The 16,660-nt window shown below is 36.6% G+C and overlaps 1 pseudogene; it reads right to left on the reverse strand.

The window, feature by feature from the left end:
- The window catches only part of LOC129753242 (persulfide dioxygenase ETHE1, mitochondrial-like), a 16,289-nt pseudogene extending 2,756 nt beyond the window's left edge, over positions 1 to 13,533 (reverse strand).
- Positions 13,534 to 16,660: the final 3,127 nt, after the last annotated feature.

Consider the following 16,660-nt stretch of genomic DNA (forward strand, 5'->3'; position numbering starts at 1 on the left):
TGCATCACCTTCCTGGAAATCGGTACGCCCGCAGCCACGGATCAGCACCGCATCCCCGGTGAAAACGATACCCTGCTCGTCGACGATGAAGCTCATGCAGCCGTTGGTGTGACCCGGAGTGGAACGCCGCCCGAACCTCGAAAACGCCCCGAAACTTGACCCGTTTCGTTGTCCTTGAGGTGTTTTGTCCGCCTTGGCTCCGCTTGCCTCGCTGATGACGCTGATCGTCCCCCGGCAGCAGCTGCTTCAGGTAACCGGTGCCGGTGATATGATCCGCGTGGCATGTGGGTGTTTTACTGAAAAAAAAAATGATCCGCGTGCATGTGGGTGTTTACTGAAAAAAAAAATCGAGTTAAAGTTAGTAAATTAAAACTACACTAAGAAACAATCGAATCTTACAGGCATAGGTAAGGGTGAATCCCAGTTCCTGGATAAGTTGGGCATCACGTTTGGCCTGTTCCAGCACGGGATCGATCAGGATGGCTTCCTTGGAGTTGAGATCCGCCAAGAGGTAGGTGTAGGTCCATGACTTCTCGTCAAAGAGCTGGAAATGAAACAGTTAGAATTATGGTTGAATTAGCAGTAATATTGTTGTTTAATTGATTAAACATCTTATCGTAGTACGTGAAGTTCTTCAACCCATTTTCAGAAGCATCAGTTTCATCAAAAAACATTTCATTCTATAGGGCTAGCGATATAGCTCAGTTGGCAAGTCGGTTGTTTCCTGAGGTGATGTCCGTGAGTTCGAGGCCAAGAATAAACATAGAACACAGCTGTACCGAATGAGTTACAACGTTGACTACAAACTACAACGTTGATATAAAGTCGCAAATGCCGTTAAGATGGTAAAACGACTATAATCAAAAAAATATAAAATAATATAAAAAAATCTCATCCTATGATGAAGTGCCTGTTCTTCTGCTCTAGCCTTTAACAACAACACACTGTAACTCATCAGGTTTAAAATATCGATTAGAATCGCATAATCCTTTACCATTATAAAATTGGACTAAACAAATTCGAAACTCTCAAGATGACTCGAGGAATTTTATTCCTTTTATCAGGTATTCCTTCAATGTTACTTTTGCTTTGATCTTGCTTTTAGACCCTAAACCCATGTACCCAAACATGATGTTGAAGTTGCTTATTAATGCACAAATCTGTTAAAAATAGAACTTTGAAGGTTATTTAGGACTACCTCGAGAAACAAAATCAGTTTTAATTCAGTGGCTCTAAAGTTGTAAGATCAAATCTACCTATTTGATAACTTTTTTCGACCGTTTTTTTCCGAATTGCATAGAAAGATCGTTCATATATCGCACCAAATTATTGTCATTCACTAAACTTAATGTAAGATGTTACATTATAATCGAAACAAAATCAGAAAAAATACCTCACGATTGTTTTGTACTTAACATACATACCAGGAGTAACTAAAAATTGATTCATACTTTCAAAGCATTCGAAAAAAATCTCAAAAAAAAACTCTACAAAGAGGACGTTATTTTAACAATATGCTTAATTTGAAAACGGAGCTCCGGGATCAAAACTCTAGAGATTGAAAACGTTCCGTGGGCTGCCAGAAGGCCTCATGCCAAATTTCAAATTATTGGATTAACTCTACACCAAAGAAGAGGTTGCCAGATTTTACAGCCGATCGAAGCTTATTTACCAGTAAGCTTTCCACTTTTGTTCAGATTGTTTCTGGACATTTTTATCCAAAATCCAGGCATTGAATTTCAAAATTTTCTGCTTAAGACCCGGGCAAACCTGCTCAAAATCCAGGTAATTTTCATAAAATTTATCAGAAAACGTGAAAGTGAAAGAGAATTTTTTTATCGATGCTCACCAGCGGCGCGGCGTTCAAATCTAATGCTACCATGTTAATTTTGATTAAACAAGCACAAAGCAATTTTGTTAGTTGTATGTATGTATGTATTTCTACCACCCAGCTAGCAAGGCACGGCCGGTAGCTGCGAGCAACTTTTGCTTTGCAACTTGTCCAAGATTCATCCACTAAACAAGTTCAAGATGACTTTGAATGGACTATTTCAAAGGAATAGAGATTTAAACCGAGTAGCTTAAATCTCTGAAAAGGAATAGGATAAAGTTGTCTCCAACGAAAGAGCAAAATAAACCTATCTAGTATTTGAATCGAGCCGTTGCAAAGCAGAGCGCTTCACTGGGCGGGAAGACGAGGCCGTCCTCAATCCACGATTCCGGGCTGGTGAGGTAGCCCAATGCTCTCCTCAAAAATCGCTTCATTCCGATGCCCGGATGGATCCCCCACTCCCCACAATAATAATAATGTACAATTTTGGCAATCATTTACCTGTTTGAATGCCGAAATAAAAATTTATATTATTCAATATTTAGGGGTTATATAAAAGAGGATCGTAATGACATTTTGGCTGGAAAATAATTAAAACTATCTTTAAAATCTTTTTTTATGTTTCTTACTTTTACGATGATCCAAGCCAATTATATCATCTCTCATTCACACCCTACCACACACTCTCACATTCACACTGAGGGTTCTTCTATCAATTATGATACATGTACAACTATATTTTTTGGTTCTTCCAGTGTTTAAATGGTCTTGATTCTTCATCGGAGGAAATTCCATCAGAGATTTCACTGTGAGAATGTTTGTAAATTTCCTCGGCTTTTCTTTTTAACTTCTCTTTATCTTAAAATAAATCATTCCAGTCTTCCTCCGCTTCTGCTCCTACCTTGTCGAAATCAGCTAACAATGAGTCCTTCCATGTGAAACTCGGTCTGCCTCTTTTCTTTTTATTAGAATTTAGATTATATGCAATACTCAGAGGATGGTTTCTCGCCCTCCTCTTAATATGTCCAGAGTAACATAATCTTCCTGCACTAACCTTTCTATTTATGGTCTTACCATCTAAAAGTCTTCTAGCATTAAATTTGAGACCGTTGGGTGTAGTACAGTTCTTGAAAATATTGAGAAGAATAAATTTTTCGTAGTCTGCCATTGATACTCTGCTTTTCTTGGCCAGAATTGCTACCTTTGTCCCACGATGGTTTGAATGATTTGCAAAAATTAATTATGAATCTTGATACTTGCAGAGCACTGCGACATCTGTCCCTATTGGTCATTTTCCGATTCAGTGTGGATATTATGCATATTCCCAAATATTTTATTTTATCACAAACTTTGAACTCTTTACCATTGAGTAAAATGTGATTAGAAGTTTGTGCACTGGGGTCAGGATGTCTAATAAGCACCTGGCTCTTGTTTCTGTTTATAATCAGGCCAACTTTGGACAGCTCAATTTCCAATTTGTCAAGAATTTCTTCAAGTTCTGTTTGGTTGTAATAATAAGTAAGTCGTCTGCAAATGCTAGTAACAGAGGTAGTTGGAGATACCTAATCCAATCAAACTTACGCTATTCACCTGTTCCTGTACCCTAGTTAAAACGTCCTGAATAACGTAATTAAAAAGTAGAGGCGACAACGGACATCCTTGTTTTATACCCATACCTCTTTTAACACTAGAAGGACCGGCAAATTGAACATACCTATTTCGCCAAATTTTGACAGAAAGTTCGATTAAAGTTGAGCAACAAAACAGACCAAAAAAAATTGGGAGTCAAGTGCTTGAAGCGCCACACAGCGGTCAATCCAAAAACTTTTTCTACAAATATTCATGACTTCCCATCGAAAATCAATAATTTCATAACGAATGCCACACTTCTGCCCACCATAAATCAACTAAGGCTCATTGTATTGAATGTAGATGGCAAATGAAACCAAAAGCAAGCGAAAATTTTTTATCTTGTTTGAGTTAAAGGGTTGTGAATTTGACCAGTCATTTTGACTGGTAACGGTCCGAGTGTCCATGGCGAAATTTTTCTCGCTTATTAGCTAGTGAAATAAAAAATACACAGTTTTGTAGAGCTTCAAAATTCATAAAAAGTCATATTTTGCGAATTTTTGAAGCGAAGTACTAGTCATTTTGACTGGTGCGGTCTTTCTAGTGTTAACGTTGCAGGAAAACTGATTCTCGCATAATATTTGAGTCATTTCACTCTTTACACAAGCCAGAACTCTATCGATTAAACGTGATGGCACTTAGAGCTTAATTAATACATTCTCTTAACACTTTAAGTCAACAGTGTCGAAAGCCTTCTTGATGTCTAATGCTAATACAAACAAATTTACTCCTTCATTCCAATTTTCCTCCATTATTCTCCTAGCAATGAAAATATGGTCGCTAGTGGATCTACTATTCGTGAAGGCTGCTTGATGAAGACCCACCTCACCTGCATAAATTCTTAACTTGCTATCTAGCCACTTTGCGTATATTTTGTAAACAACGTTGCATAGAGAAATTCTCCTGAAATCGCCGGCTTCTTTTGCTCCTGACTTTTTCGGTATAGGAATCTGAACTGTTTGATTCCAATCTGTTGGCAGTTCGTTTATTATAAAGGCTTCTTAAATAATTTCTGTGAGTAGACGAATAGTAACATCATCAGCGTATTTTAGAAACTCCATGTAGACTTTGTCCGAACCTGGTGCTTTACCGTTTGCAGAGTTCTTGATAATTGACTTAAGTTCGGAGGACTTGGCAATGGAACGAAATCGTGTTTTCTGCAGAATTCTACTTCTTGGCCCTCAAATGATTTTAAAATTTCTTCCCACGTTTTTAGACTAATCATGGCATGTTTTTTCTTTTTAGATTTTATGTATCCCTTCAAGTAGTTATATGTTTTTAATACGAACACCGGCATCAAAGTCGTTTAGGTTTTTGAAGAAAGTCATAATTTCTCCCTCTTTATGTTTTTTTAATCGCGTCGTAATACTCTTGTCTTCTGTTGGATAGCTTATACTTGTATATTTGCATGTCAGGATGTTTTCTTGTCCACCTCATAGCCTTTCTCAAACGGCTGAGAGCTTTTTTCCTTGTTGGGGTGCTTGATACCGGTTGGTAAATTTCGCCCGTCACGCTTGACCCGACTAGTTTTTTTTTTTCATCAAACGACCGGCACCTTACTCAATTGACGGAGCCTCACTACTCGCATGACGGATAAAGCACGACAACAATCAACATTTCTCCGTCATGCGACTGGCGAAGCTCCAACACATCCTCGATCGGCTGCTGACGGCAGGTAGGGGAACATGCCCTATTATGCGCCACCTAAGCGAATCGCTGATTTTCTATGTATTCCACGTACAAATTGTGTTAAAAATGGGTGCAATCGTTGAAGAAAATTGTTTTCTACAAATGCCTATGATTTATTATTTCTCAAATTGCTATAGTTGCTTCAAAATCTTGATTTTTAAAAACCTTATTCAAAGCCACAGAACAAAACTGTGTTGCAAATACGCGCCGCCGTGTATTCAATACGCGCCTAGCAGCCGAACACACCCGAAAGCAGCCGAAGACCGAAAACACACCAATACTTACAGACACTTTGAATGAAAATAAAATCAAAATGGACTAATAAAATTTAAAAAAAAAATTACAGTAGATTTTTTGGGCTGAATTAACGCTCAAAATAATGTTTTAGACTTTTTGTTCATTTTCAATGAAAATTGGCCTTTTTGAAAAATTAATGCTATTATCAGCCTACTACGATTGGCGCGTTATAACGAGCGCATGGGCCGTGATAAAACATACCCATAAAAAGCATACCATAGTGAGTTCGATATAATTTTTTAGCATTAAATCGTAATTTAGATTCTCCTCTATCGATGTGTCAGAAAATATTGTCTTATTCGTTTTTCTCAGCTTGGTGACACCTTATTGAAAGTGTTTTAAAATTTAGATCGAAATGAAGAAAAACCTAAATTGTGAAATTATCACGACACAGGAGCATTTTAAGGAAAAATTCATACTTGCCATGACCAATCACAGCATTTAGAACAAATTGGTAATATTTTGCAGGCTTAAAATGCTTCAGATTCTTCAAAACAAGGGCGGCGCGTATTAGCCACATGGGGCGTTATATGAACTTTTCCCCTACAACTAATTGAACGACTTGCTGGCAGAGAGCAACAATAGCAATAAAAAACTGAAAACGGGCTTGCTGGCAGGAGCAACAATAATAATAAATGCGTTTCTTTTTCGTCTTCGGTCGTTGAAATGCGATTGCTTGACTAGGTTATTATTTTAGCTTCAAATGACTGGGGAATGAATGACTGGCAAACGAATTGACTGGTCGTTAAGGAACAGTCAAATGAGTTTGAAGGACCATTTTACCGTTGACCGTTGAATTATGCCAACCCTGCTTGATACCTTTGATGTTTTAAGAGTACTGTTTGCAGTATTTTTAATTGCCTTCGCCAGTGTATGATACTTTTCGTTTATGTTATTGGTATTTAAATCAATATTTATTAAATTATCATGAAGTTTATCATGATATTTTTCTTGAACTTTAGGTATTTGAGGCAATTCGAGGTTAGGTTTTAAAGCTTTCGAGTCATTAGACGACTTTCCAAATCCCTTCTTGAAAACTATTCCAGTTATCAGCAGTTTATGGTCAGTTTTAGTAGGAGTCCAGAAACCTTTAATGTATCTTACATAATAATCTGTACAAATTGGTTTTAAAATATGATCTATTTGACTTTGGCACTCCTGTCCCCTCCATGTATAGGGCTAGGTGGGGTAATTATGAACAAAATTTCTTCATTTGGCACACTCACAGTCACCATATGCTTATTTCTTATCATAAATTCTGAAAACCTGCCAATATTGAATGTTTCCGTGCTCTTCATCATTCTGTAGAGCAACTTTTTTTTCTTGGTCGCAACCCACGTCTTTGGGACGTCTGTTCATAATTACCCCGTCTGTTCATATTTACCCCCCTGTCTAGGGGGTAATTATGAACACGGATTACGGACTTGGTATAAAATTTTTGAAAAGTAACTGTATTTATACGTTACATTTACCCATAGTAAGCAGTGTACGGTGATTTTTTTTATTTAAAAAATTATGTTCATAATTACCCCAAAACCTGTTCATAATTACCCCGAACGCTGTTCATATTTACCCCAAGACTTGTCCAATATGATTTATATGGTGTCAGAAAATCTCAATTCAACACCAAATAATCAAAATAATTAACAGTCATAAGAAAATAGGTTGTTTTATAAAAACTCAATTCAATTCATGTAAAAAACTTATAAAATAAACAAATGTAATCAGAATTTAGAGGTAAAACAACGCAAAAATAGCTTCTAAGTGTTCTTTTGTATTGATTTTTTCTATCTTTTGTTTCGGTAGTTAAATTTTTTGTTGCATCTTTTACGTTTTGGTTGGTTTCTTTTTCTTTCGTATCTTTATGCCGTTGCAGATCATTTTTATTTGATAGGACCTCTCCATACGAGTGAAATTTTAGGCGAGTTAGGCTACTCGATAGTTTTTACATCCGTTTTAAAAGTTCTGCGCAGCAAACATCAAGTTTTCACCTAAATGTTGTAGGTTAGGCTTTTCACGTACGTGCGAGATATCATGAAATTGAAGCCTATACAAATAGGTACAGAAAATTATATTTTTTTTGAAAGATAGTTGTTTCACAAAAACACTCATTAAAATTTTCTTGGATCAGTGAACAGTCATATTTAGCAAGGCATGTCAATTCCATATGATCGACTGTTTTGAAAAATATTTACACTAATTAATTTTTTTATCACCTGTACGAAATTTCACATTAGTAGCTCTATTTTCTCAAAACAATATATTACTGCGAAGTTTTCATCACTAAACTGAAAGAGAAAATCTTCAACCAAAAGATTTTCATTTTGTACAAAATTTTAAAAAATGTATTCGAACAAATAAAGATTGAAAAAAGTAATTAAGTATAAAAATAAGACTGCAAGAAAATAGATTTGGGATCTTTGTTATCCGGATGTAACTCATAAACAATTATTTTTTGTTGTAATTCTAATGCTCTCAAAAGCAGCACGTTGTCCAAACATACAAGAAAATTTATCTTTTGATCTTTGTTTTGTGAACTTATTCATCTATTAAATTTATCATGGTTTTTCATATATATTACTGTTGACCAAAGAGATTAAAGGTTTATAATAATGTTAAATTTCACGCGGCAATGAATAAAAACTCGAGCAGCAAACCTTTTGTTAAAAAATGGTGAATTTTATTTTTAGTAAAATTGGAAATTTCCTCAAGTCTAATTTATAACCTTGTTATTTATCAATACAAAAAACTGGTTTTAGAAGGTCGTTAAACCTTTATTCGGTGTTAGAAAACTATTCCCGGGATACAGGTTTTTGAATTCGGTATTACCGGTAAAACTATCCGCACCACTCACTAAACTTGAGAAAACATTAGACTGATTTTTTTTTCTATCAACAAAAAGCAAGTTCTTATCACTATTTTTTTTAAACAAAAATAAGACTCGTTTAAATGCATAGCTTTTTTTGAATCCGAATTTTATTTTTGGAAGAAAAAAAAATCAATTTCTCAAAAATTCATAACTTAACACATTGCGGACTTAATTTAATTATGAAATTTATAAAATTTGATCCAGTAAGTTCCTGGGATGTTTCCTGGCTAAGTTAATGTTTCCTGGATAAGATTTCTTCACGGTCCTGTGTTAAGATCATACAGAAGGGTGGGGGGGGGGGGGGGTATTTTTGTGAGAAAGGGGAGGAGGGGGTCTGGAAATGCTTGGATAATAAATGAATGGCCCCCTAAGTTGATGAATAAAACATTTGACCATCAAAAAGCCAAAGAAATGTCAGGAAATGTAATTACCCCATAGGACGAAAACTATGGGGTAAATATGAACACTCATCTGTGAATCAGTGCGAATAAAATTTTTCAAAATTTCTTCAAAATCCAGACAAAGCATCCTAAACTGGATGTAAAACAGGTGATAACAACATTCCAGCTGGATTTCCTATGATCAGATATTCAAAACATTGAACATTGTTGAAAACGATTTCCGTTTCACGGGGTAATGGTTTTTTAAAACATCTGAAATAATATCATTAGGATTTGAAAACAGATCGGAAACAGCTTAAAGCTATCAATTGGATGTTAAACTACCACTTTTGGAACTTTTTGTGTACATTCATCCCCCACAGCAGCGCGTATGGCACTTGTTCGGAATTACCCCGTGTTCATAATTACCTCACTTGACCCTACTTTGTATCTTTTCCTATGACTGAAGAAATGTTTTTCAAGCTCGCAGTGTGTAAAAACATTTTGAATAACTCTCCATTTGTATTGCAATATTCATTTCCTAAGACTTTTCCTATGAACCGGTTATCTTCGATAGACTTATCCTTGTACCCGATCTAAGCATTAAAGTCACCTAACACTAATAACTTTCTCCTGTTGTTCTTAGTTTTTTCTAACAAATGAGATAGAAAACTATTCTGATTTTGATTAGGAGCATGTATATTTACAACATAGAACGAATCATCGCCTACCTTGAATTTCGTCCAATGAGTTCCTTGTTTGTATTCCTCCGATAGAAGTAATTGTATGTTATCGCTATTCTGATTTCTTACAAGAACAGATAATCCCCTTGATCGGTTTTGCCTATTTCCGACTACTCTCCAATGATAATTCGAAGTATTTATTCCTTGCCTTAAAGTGTTGACTTCTTGTAAGAAAGCTATGTTTATTTGATGTTGATTCCATGATGCTATTTTGAGATCCTTATTTTTAACATGTTCGATTTCATTACAAATTCTTCTCTATTTCTTGTTGTTAGTGATTTGCGGATCCATTCTTTTCATAAGATCTTTTTCTGTGTTGCCAGTGTTTAACATATAATTTTCAGTACCGGAATCTGAAGTTCTCAAAATGCTATCGTAATGGTTAAGAGAGTTTCCTCCGCAGTAAAAAATTTCTAAAATGTTCATACTATCAAAGCAATTTTGTTAGTTGACGCAAAAATCAGAATTAAAGCATACTTCATCTTAAATTGCACTATAAATTATACCACAGCGCTCCTAGTGGTCGCATCTGGAATATTTTGACAGTACTTTGTTTTGGAATGTTTCCTCTATCAGAACCAAGGATCGGAAACTGCATTTGAAGGTGTTGAGAGCCGACCGGTGCACCGTCAGAAAGATTCGTCTGCGCGAAGGTATACGATCCAAGTACAGCCAGTAACCCAATGATTAAAGGAAAAAATGGTTTTTAAAGGAGAAAAAAATATGTTTAAATTTTGTTATTTGACTGAATCATAGCATTTTTTTTTGTGCTGATGGACTTTTTAAAGCTTTTTAAGATTTTAATTTACTGACATTATCTGTTAATGAACATGAACAATCGAATGAAAAGCAAATTTTCAAAAATGGAATCGATTGTAAAAAAAATCTGTTCATGCTTCGACGGTGGTCTGAATATTTTCCAAAAACGTTCATGTAAACGTCACACAAAACCTTCAAATGATGATTTTTGCGCCGAGAAGGGTAACAGTTATAAAAGTTAATTTTGCTTCTATGATTTGAATATGAATCTTAATTTCATTTCAGATGAACAGGGGCAAGTGCAACCGGATGTTACCATAGTTAACATTTATTTATCTAAGAAAAATATGTAAATTTTCGTTTGTTGTTTTACTAAATCAGTTAACTAACTTAACAAACTCTTGTTAAAAGTAAAATATGCAAAAATGTTAACATTTGTCCTGTTTATTTAGGCAAGTGACAACATGCATTTTCTTAACTTATTCATTCATATATCTGTAATTTTTCTGCAATAGGTATAAGTAAATTTTTGATACTCCACTTTTAATGAATGTTGTTTTGAGCAAAAACGACCTTCATTTAAAAAAAAAAAACCTAATAAACCCCTTTCCGTGATCCGATCTGGCCCAAATTTGGCATGAGATATTGTACTAAGCCTAGGATCAATTTTAGCCTGCAGCGCATACCTTTTTCAAAAGTCGGGTTCGTTGCGAAACTCTACTGTCGAACTATCAGTTTAATATTCTTACTCATTAAAAATTCAAATAAGTTTCTATAAAATTTGCCGAAATGCCAATTCAGATTAAAACTAATAAATTCATTTAAAGAACATTCAGTACGGCACCAATTTTTGAATTTCTATGCATATTGGGTTATGCAGATGCTGCCTTTGCCTTTTCACTAGGGTGTCCATTCCTGGGAATTCCATGTTCGGAATTCCCGGGAAAATGGACACTCTTCTTTTCACTCCTCTTCTTTCTAAAATGCAATTTTGTAATCTAAGGAAAGATAAAAGGTATGATCAGTACATCTAGTACTTCCAACAAGCGTGACTCAATGATAGCTCATGATAGCTTATTCAACTCTCATTAGAAGAACAAAGATTGCGGCTGCTCGACAGAACAAGATAATAAAGTACATAATAAGAATTCAAAGACCACACAATTAAAGTTCATGAAATTTGTAGTATTTCGACAGTTTTATAGAAAAGTTGCTTGAAGCTTCCTTGAAAAAGCTAAGTAAACTTCTACGATTTAGTTCTTTAAAACTTTTGATTTTTTTCCAATTCCCTTTCTGGCTAATTTGCCTAGAATATGCATAAACTATGCAACTTTTAAATGTCTGAGAAAAATTTTCATCAGATTATCAGATTCATCAGATTTAGTTGAAAGCATAATTTCAATAAATTCGTGACCGTGAAACTAAAAGCTCTGGCATACATCTTATAGAATTCTTATTTCTTTCTCTCAATCCGATGAATTGGACTCGCATTTCTTCAATTTGATTATTTGTACCTTATTAGGAGACTTTCAGATTGATTAGATTAAAGGCTAGAGGAATCTTTTCTATCTAGGTCTGTTATGAACACTAATTCATCTTTATGACAAAAGAAGACATTTACAAAAGCCATTTTCTACGTTCTTTGTCTATTAGAGACTAAACTTAACAAAGATCATTAATGCGCGTAAACTAAAAAAGATTTCACCGTGTACCCGCACCGCATCATTGTTGGTATCATCGTTACACTTGAAATATTCAGACATAAAGAAAGAAAAACGTAGTGACAAAGTTTACAAAAAATCACACCAATACATACAAATACACTGACATCGTCTGAACTCGTCGAGCTGATTCGATAGGTACCTATAAAGGTATATCTAAGACCCATAATTAAGGATCTCACAAATCGACCGATAACTATACCTTTCTGAAAGAAAGACAAAAAACAAACAGACTCGCTCAACGCAACTTAAGAAGACAGGGGACACACGTGTCGATACAAAAACGTAGTAAAAAAAGAAACATTAAAACGAGCATTAAAAAAACCTGCTCGCCGCACAACAAATCCCAAAAAATTCAAACCATCACCATGACTCAGCAGTTTTTGCCTAGAGAGCATGCATCACGTTTAGCTGCTGCTCCTCAGACCCCCACTAGGTGACCACTAAAAAATGTAGATACCTACCTACAAAAGTAGGCTGGTTGAATGACATCGAGTCCTGAATGATGACAAACATGTGGAACAACAAAGTCGATGGAAGGAATATTGATTTCTATGTAAAGTAATCGGTTCTTTCATTCAACAAAATCCTCGTCTAGACTACAAAACTATGAAATTATTTAAATATGTTCATATCTTGAAACTCTATGGATTTATTGTTGATAAAATGTAGCTAGAACACACTAATCGTCGAGCAATAACTCTATGCCAAGGTAGTAATTCAACGCTTGACCTTATCGATAAGCTCGAGAGGCTCGCACTAAAACAGCGATGTTTTTATTATCACCTGTTGCATTTCCCATGAATCTATTAGCATTAGCATTTGCCTTCACAAAGCTTCCCATCGAGTTGTGGAACACTTGCGTAATACAAAAAGGGTTCAAGGCTCCCTACTTATTATCTACTTTATGTCAAAGACTCACCTGACGGAAGAAGAAATCCGCCGAGAAGGGTTTCCGATCGCCGAGCATTTTCACGTTCCGCAAGTTCACCAAACTGTGGCCTATCCGGGTAGGGTTGCTGGATTTTATCTGCCGCCGCACTGTTGTGGCGATGCTTCTCGATGGCAACCGGAGAACTACTGCTGATGTTGCTGCCGGGAGAGAACTTTGGCTTGTGGAGGCGACTACATTCGAACAGCTGCTGACGACTCCTCGGGCTATCACACGAACAAGCAAACCCATGGCGAGCGAGTGACGAGGATTCATCGAAACACACCTGCGGGAGCAGCCCAGAGTGGTCCACCGAAATCGGACGACGATGGCAAAGGTAAATAAAATTTTAGGTTGTTTTTTTTCTACCTTTTTAGCATTGTCAATATTGACTTCTCTTTGGTACGGTTTAAGTTACCCCGCGATAATGATATCTTTATTTGTAGATTCGGAGCGCACACGCGATTCCCAATTGGGCCCAGATTAATCGATAAACGGAAGGCAGATAAGATAAATGCACAACAATGACAACAACAACAAAAAAAGAACTTGCCACCGCTTTTCGATAGGATGCAGCAACCCCGAAATGAATAGTAATTAAGCAAAGCTTAAGCGCGATACCTTCTGTACTGACTGACAGCGACGTCCCACAACGACAACAAACAACACAAGCGGCTTAGCTCTGATGCGTTTCAGTCCAAATTTCGACACATACTGATGTTACCAACCCCGATCGTAGACCGTTCAAGCAGAAAATAGATGCAAGAGATCTGAATCACCAATCACCCCATACGCTACGGCGGATAGCTCCAAAGTATTCGAATGGATTTATTGCATTCTGCGGTGTCGCATTCAGCTGCTAAATATCGTATGAGCAATTATTATCAGCTCGTTACCCTTATTGAAGTTTGTTATCACTTGGACAAAGTGAGAGGGCACGGCAAATTCAAACAATTAGGCTCATTGTAATTGAGTATCAGCTTTCAGCTGATCTGTTTTAGATTCTTGTAAGCCCTTCGAGACTAACATTCAAAAAGGGTGTTTTAGGCCTTCTCTAACAGAAGCCGTTTCGGTAATGTTGAACAAGCAGAATTCTGCGAATAGAGAATATAAAACTTTTCATCCCCAACACATGTTTGATACGATCTAAACTTGTTTTAAACCGTTTTGAAATGTCGATCGCCCCCAGATACAATGTAAGGTTTGCAAATAATATAAATATTGCCGGCCGGCTAGCGACTGTGCACGTTTGACTGCCATCGGTAATTGAATTTTTTCCTTCTTCTCTGCGTTAATCCTGAAAAAATGCCAAAAATAATGAAATATGTCTTTGAGATGCACTTCAAGTTGAAATAAAATTCAATGAGAACGAAAAACCATAACAAAGTTTGAATTAGCAGCATACATTGGTAAAAAAAACATTTATAAGACTAGCTGTATTTCCTACACACGTCCAAATATCCAAATAATATACACACTATCCGAAATCTACAAAACGTAACAATCCGTTATTCCCCATCTCTTCACAATTCTCAAAAAACACATGTTGTTGGGATGAATCGTTGCAAAAATGCTTAAAATTTTTAGCGTTCAGCTCAAAAGTTGGACTAAACATTTCGAACAACTCTTCCGATGGCAACACAACTCGCAGCACGTGGCGCAAACTGTTAGGCGCATTGATGGCTTCCCTTCGGAAGCGTTGCCCTTAGTTGAGATAGAAGCGGCAATCAGAGATATAGGTCTAATGTTGCACTGCCTATTTGGTGAGAGACTGCGACAATTTCGGTCGATTTGGTGCAGGATATCCTAGTGAACCTGACAGAGTGTGGTAACTGACGTGGCATAACTTTGATCCGTACAACCCTCAAAGTTCAATGAGAGGGCAGATTCCCTTGTGAAGATGGGTGCGATGGAACGCAACAATTTTTTGGTTCGGTGATGGGACGAAGATGAGTTGAGTCGGTGGCTACACTCGATTATCCTAAAGGTAGGCCTTAAATGCTGGTTTAATAGATTGAATCTGAGTCGAGATTCCTTGAATGCGGTGCTCCATCATATAAATATTGCTAGTAGCAATTTATGCGGTAGCGGCCTAGGTTACCACGATATCAAGCATATTGTTTAGTCGTGTGAGGACCGCCTTGCAGCCAGAGCGAACTTCATAGATTCCATTCGGTCCCGAAGAAATTCACCCAACGTTCCAGTGACGTTCTAAATATAGGGGAGAGTGAGGATACTCGATCCCCTTTTCTTAATTTCGCCATATCTTTTTGGAAAAATTTAGCAACTCGCACTCTTTTACATTTTCTGACAGCGTGTAACTTCAAGTTTCTATGCTCCAAAAATTATAACAATACTTGAACCCGTAGATAAACTAAAAGCATTTTCGTGGGAATAAAAAAAATTGCGATATTTTTTAAGTTAAGGGAGACTTGATCCTCTTTTGAAGAAGACTTGATTCTTTATTCAGGAACCCCTAATCCTTGGAAAAATCAAACTAAACCCTAAGATAGAATGTCAATTGACTATTTTGGTCATGTTTGTTCTCATTTCACAATTTATAACTGACAGAAAGAGAAAATTCTATAGCTTTGTCTCAACGCTAATGATATTGCATACTTAAAGGCGCTATTTTCTATTATCAAGTGAAAAATAATTATATGAGCCCTTTTCTCCAGACAATTATTGGATAAACATTATTCATTGGATAAATATTAGTAATCTTGTAATCAGCGATGATCACGATCAATTCAGAAGAAAAATATACCGTTTTTAACTCTAGGGATCAATTGAACCCATAATCAATATTTTAGAAAACTTTTTCTGAAAAAAGTTGAGAGTTTTCCATTGCTTTGAAAATATGGTATTATGAAGTTCATATTACGCTCGAACGATTAATATATTGGAACAAATATTTTGGTTATAATTTTCTCATGTAAGGAACATTTAAAAGTGATGAAAAAAGATCTTGAAGTCACATTTCGTGAAATTTTTCAAACAAAGTTCAATTACTCAAACAATTATGCGCGATATCCAAACTCTTTGAACTGGTCGTTATGGATCCTGTTTTCTCGTTTTGCAAGCCTCACATTTCCAACGACCAGCATGGATTCATGCCTAAACGATCCACAACTACCAACTTCACATCTTTCGTTCAAGACTGCTTTGCCAGGAAGACCCAAACTGATGCCATTTACACTGATCTCTCAGCTGCGTTCGACAAGGTGAACCATGATATTGCAATCGCGAAGCTCGGACGGTTAGGATTCTGTGGATCTCTACTGGATTGGTTCCGGAGTTATCTAGAGGGACGGAAATTATCCGTTCGAACTGATGAATCCTTTTCCAGGCAATTCCCTGCCCTCTCAGGAGTACCCCAAGGAAGCCATTTAGGACCGATAATTTTCGTAATCTATTTCAATGACGCACTCTCGCTCCTTGAAGGCACAAAACTTGCTTATGCTGATGACTGAAACTTTTTCACGCCATAAACAACCAAGACGATATCGACTTTTTACAGCAGCAATTTTCCATATTTGCTCACTGGTGCGACATTAACTGTCTGCCGTTGAACCGCAGCAAATGCTCGGTTATATCATTTTCCCGTAAGCGGCACACTCTTCGTGCGGAGTACATCCTTGGAAGCGAAACCATCACTCGAGTAGAACACATCAACGATCTAGGAGTTATCCTCGATCAACGGCTGGCGTTCAAGACTCACACGAACTATGTTGTTGACAAAGCTTCTAGAAACCTTGGATTCCTGTTTCGCATGGCCAAAGACTTCAAAGACGTGTACTGCCTTAAAAGT

The sequence above is a fragment of the Uranotaenia lowii genome, chromosome 3 (genome assembly GCF_029784155.1).
Source record: "Uranotaenia lowii strain MFRU-FL chromosome 3, ASM2978415v1, whole genome shotgun sequence".
Taxonomy (NCBI): Eukaryota; Metazoa; Arthropoda; class Insecta; order Diptera; family Culicidae; genus Uranotaenia; species Uranotaenia lowii.